Below are 5,201 nucleotides of genomic sequence, written 5' to 3'. Positions count from 1 at the left end.
AGATGGCATCGAGGAACTCGTTCAGGAAGTTTTAGTCACTCTCGGTTTTCCAGGAAGTTTTTTTGCACAATTTTCCTCCGAGATAATTAGCAGGAAACAGCTGTCTCGATTTGGTGAGTCACAGTTTTTCACTCCAAATTCTGGGTTGTTTTTTATTCGGAGGGAGAGCTGCAAATATTTATCCACAGGAAATACCTGATAAATATGCTGAATGTAAAATTAGAGGAGAAAATCAGAGCGAAGCTGCAGCTTCTCTTCTCTGAATGGAGCTACAGCGACATCTGCTGGGTCTTAAAGGAATATTGGGAATTGCAGTATTTTGCACCAATGTTAAGTTATTTTTTTTCACATTTCTTCTATCGAATGTTGGTTCCTGGGTGTTTAATGAGACAATAAAGTTTTTAATAATGTTCTTTGTGTTTTTTCTATGTAGCTGTTTGTGTACAAATATAGTAACAGCACCTTTATTTTAGTCCTCCGTTATGTTTAGGTTTCTGTATTCAGATCAACAAAGAAATAAAGTATAAAATTAAAAACTTTCATCTTTATTTAGTAAAGACGGAAGCATCCTGTTCAGTTGATCTAGATTTTAAAGCTTCTAATTACGGCAGAAATTTATTTTGCGTTATTCAAACTGAAGATGTTTAAATAAAATACATGGAAACATTTTAATTAATCAATACAGTTTTTTTCCTTGAAAGCTTCTTTAAACTAGAACTGTACTGTTATTATATTTTCCGGTGTTTTATTTTGAAAGACGTCACAGGAAGTGTGTTTATAATTTTTACAGCTTAATCGTAGGTTCTCACTTCTATCTCACTGATTCCCAGTGAGATAAATGAAGGCAGATTCTTCTCCTGGGTTCATTTCAATGTTTTCTCTGTCAGTGTGAACTAGAAGCAGCTCCACAGAGATGAAAACAGCCGCAGAGACTCTGAGCGGAGCTAACGATGCTAACGATGCTAACAGGCTCCAGCAGCAGCTTCAGAGGAGCTGTGGCTCCTAAACTGGAGCTTCAGCTCCAACAGAGCTGAATCAAAGCTCTACAACTCTGGTTTAGACGATAAGATGCTGAGCTTCCGGTCTGAAGGTAGGAAAATATTTATGAAAAGTTAAATTATCCTGGAAACAGTCAGAATGATGTTGATGTTTTAGCTGCAGAGCCGCGAACTGAACTATTATTATCAGAGCAGGGCGGGTTTTGCCCTCTAGTGGACCCAGATGGTAACTACAGCTACTTGATAAAGTTAGAGCGTTTACAAACCACATTCACTTCCTGTGAGTACTTTCACATTAAGAGCGATAGAAACGAGTTAAATTTTCTCAATTAGTTTTCATATTAAATAATAAATTTTACTTTTCTTGTTTCCTTCCCGAAACTTTTATTCAAAAGCAGGAAATTAAACTGCTGAGGTTTTGCACCACCACTGTATAATATTGTTATTTCTGTAGACAGTCTTTAAAAACAGATAAAAGTATTTAAATGACATTAACAGCAGCAGCATAATGTTGTATGTGTAATACATTTATTTACAGATTAATTCAGTTCTACAAAACTGCAATTAACTAAGTAATATTAAGTACTAATAATTTAAACTTTATTAACTTTTTATATTTAATTTTTCTCTATTAGCCCCTTTCATCCTGCTTGATGCTCCTATCGCAGGTGATTGAATTTTATTTCAAACACATTTTTATTATTTATATTTTTTCAGGCCTTGAGTCTCAAAATTTCCCACAGTGAATCGTTTTTGGAGGATTTTTATAGAATAAGTTTTATTTTCCATGTACTAACCCTGCAGTGACTCTTATTTAACATTAATGTAAGCTGATTTGATTTGGCCTGATAAAAGTGAAAATGAGATCAAATAAACTGTAATTAATATGAAGAGGAATATCTGTAGTTGCGATAGTTCACCACCAGAGGGCAGTGAGCGCTCATAATCCTCCATCAAACGCCTGTTAAACTGCAGTTTGTTCTGCTGGTTTTCTGCTGAATCCATGAAAAAAGCTGCTCAGCTTCAGATCTGCTTCACTAACAGCAAAACAGAAATACTGAAGCTTTTCCATCTTCACTCTAGTTTTTTCACTCTGTTAAATCTAACTGAACTATTAATGTTTATTCAGATGAATCAAACTTTGGCTCTAGAGGAAAACACAAGTTACGTAACTTCCTGTGGAAATAGAAACTGAAACCAACTTTGGTCTCCTTCAGATCAGCCTCCATTTTGAGCTGCAGGATGGAAATAACTTGCTGACTTGTTACTAGAGGTAAGTGTTGCCGCTCCGGGTCCCTCCGTGTCTCTCGGCTCTCTGGAGCCTTTCTAACCGATGAACCCACCGAGGCTTCCCGGGGCCTCAGTCACCTCGGCCTGGGTCGCTCGGCTCTCATAGGGCCTGGTCCCCGCAGCAGCGCTCTGTTTACTTTATTGAAGGCCTGATCTAGAAAGGAATTAGATCAAATGAAAAACTTTATTGTGAGACGTTGCTGCTTATAAAGTGATGCTAAGTGAGGTTACATTATGCGACTATAAGGAACAAAAAGAGAAATATTGAACACACTATAAACACACAGCTCAGTTACTGCGCAGTTAACCTGGTGAATGATCAGCTATGATCTACCATGACAGCAGCATCTAAAGCTGATCTGTTTGTGTGGAGCAATAATGAACTTTTCAGATTTAATCTAAATAAACTGAGAACTTAATGTAACTTTTACAGTCCATCAGTTCTTGCTGCAGCGACTCTCTCTGGTGTTTTAACCTAAAAAGCAGAACTAAAACATTGTAAACTAGTTTCTCTGCTTGTTGAAATCAGCAGGAAGTGAATCACATCACTCCGTCCCTCATCAGTCTGGGGTTCAGCAGAAACTGATGTTTCTCTTGTCTGTGGATCAGAACCGGCTTTAAGCCGTCCACAGATTTCCTCTCTTCCTCCTCACTGAGTTTGATCTTTTTCCAGGTTTTCCTCTTGTTGCTCCTTTCAGCAGGAAGAAACTCTTTGTCTCTCAAAGCTCTGCTGGAAAAATGCATCCAGATCCAGACTGACTCTTACCTGAAAGGTTGCTGTGTTTAGCAATCAGTATCTGCAAAATCGGAATCGATCAGCCAGAAAACTGCAGTCGGTTCAACCCTAAAAATAACAAAACTTTTAAATGGAGCAATATAATAAAATAAATAATTTCACAAACACAAACGTTTTAGATCAGTTGTAACAAACTAGTTTCTAACTAAAAGAGTTGCATTAATGTGTCTCTTTATTTTGAAGTTCAATCAGATCAATAGACTAAATATGTTTCAGGCCTCGCTGAGTGTTTGGGGGCTTCATCCCCCTATTGAAGCAGCTGTTTACCCATGATTCCTTGCAGTGGGTCCAGCTGGTACCTCAGCTGGATGCTGTGGTCCCTGAAAGCTGCTTTGTGTCTCTTGAGCTGAGAGGAAATCCTGCTGAGCTGCACACAGAGGCTGACATGTTGCTGAGATCCCAGCTGGACCCGGTTCTGTCTGGAGGAGAGCTGTGGACCCGACCTGAGCTGCTGCTCCCTCAGAACCTTCTGCTCACTGACTCCCTCCATACAGAGCTACAATAGAGTCATGATGCGTTCAAGTCCACTGGGAGCTAAATAAGTTCACTAGTTCATAGGAAATGTTCACTCATTCATTCAAATGATTCACTCTGATCCTCTGAACACATGATGGGAACCAGCTTTCTGCTTCACAGGACAGTTACTGGAACCGGATCACTGGACTGACTGGTTCTGGTTTCTCTCTCCAAAAGGCCAGAAGATGGAAAGATCAGGACAGAGCAGAACCTCAGGACCCATCAGTCCATCTATGAGGAGTGACCGGTCCAAAGATTCCTCCAACTTCAGTAATGAACCTGAACCATCAGACAGAAAGTAAGAAACCATTTTCTAACTGATTCATGTGAATCTATAGAGATAAAATAAATATTAACTGGTTGATCTTCAGTGTTTTAATAAACAGTAACTTAATTTTCTGAGATATTAATTTAAAGTTAGTCATGAAGGATGTTGGTCAGTAAATCAGAGTTTGAATGAAAGTCTGAATGAATCAATGATGAAAATGTTGCATGAAAACAAAAACAACCAACAATGTGAGGAGCAACGACTCAGATTGTCTCTAAACCCAGTGAAGCACTGGAGCTTCCAGACTGGGAACACTGGTCAGTCATGATACCAGAATATACAATGAAGACTTCAAACCAGAGATCATCAATGATCTCAGGTTCTGTTCTGACCCAGTTCTGGTCTCTAGTTTGTGGTGGACCTTCATGAACATGTTCAGCTCCAGCCTGTTGATAGTGAAATATTTCACTGATGAAGAAATGTCTTTACAGGAGCTGTGAGTGTGAAGAAAGACCCAGAACAGGAGCTGAACGGCCGACAGCCAATCAGAGCAGCTGTTCTCCAGGTGAGACTGAACTCCTCCAATCAGAGCCTCCTGTCGTCTCTGTTGGACCAGATCCACGTCTTTAGTTGAGATTTGGAAATTTAAGGTTTAAAAGTCTTTTAGTGATCAATTATTTCAGCTGGTGTAACTGGAACTTATGTGCTGGTGATGATAAAGAAAGGAGAAAAAAAGTGATGAAAATGTTTGTTAATCAGTCAATATTTTCATCACAATATTCACCAATAATATTGAGAGTTAACAGCTCCTTGATGACCTTCTATCAGATCGCTTAAATGGATTAAAGACTTTTTAACAAATAGAAAAATACAAGTTAGAATTGGTGAAGTGATCTCAGGAAAATATAAAGTAGAAAACGGAACTCGCAAGGAAGTATTATAAGTCCGTTATTGTTCTTAATTATGATAAATGATGTATTTAAAGATATTGGAAAAGAAATTGGATGTTCACTTTTTGCAGATGATGAGGTGTTTGGAAAAGAGGGAAAAATGTAGATTTCATTGTAAGAAAATTACAAAAGGTTATTATTGAAATAGAAAAATGGGCGTTGCACTGGGGATTTAAGTTTTCAGTTGAAAAAACAAAAGTAATGATATTTACTCAGAAAAAATTAAACAAGGAAATAAAATTAAAATTATATAATCAAGAATTAGAGCAAGTAAAGTGTATAAAATTTTTAGGAATATGGTTCGATGAAAAACTAAAATGGAATATTCATATTCAAAAAGTGGTAGATAAATGTAAAAAGATCTTAAATATTTTAAGATGCTT

The 5,201-nt window shown here is 37.6% G+C and overlaps 1 long non-coding RNA gene and 1 pseudogene across 1 annotated transcript; both read left to right on the top strand.

Moving 5' to 3' along the window:
- Positions 1–795: 795 nt before the first annotated feature.
- Positions 796–2,476, top strand: LOC116715972 (uncharacterized). The gene is made up of 2 exons (XR_004338308.1): positions 796–1,090; positions 2,216–2,476. It is a non-coding gene; the product is annotated as an uncharacterized LOC116715972 (long non-coding RNA).
- Positions 2,477–3,873: 1,397 nt separating this feature from the next.
- Positions 3,874–5,201, top strand: part of LOC116716307 (integral membrane protein GPR180-like) — an 8,369-nt pseudogene continuing 7,041 nt past the window's right edge.

Source organism: Xiphophorus hellerii, chromosome 24 (genome assembly GCF_003331165.1).
Source record: "Xiphophorus hellerii strain 12219 chromosome 24, Xiphophorus_hellerii-4.1, whole genome shotgun sequence".
Classification (NCBI taxonomy): domain Eukaryota; kingdom Metazoa; phylum Chordata; class Actinopteri; order Cyprinodontiformes; family Poeciliidae; genus Xiphophorus; species Xiphophorus hellerii.
The sequence above is the reverse complement of the archived record's forward strand: the minus strand, read 5'-3'. Positions and strand labels throughout refer to the sequence as shown.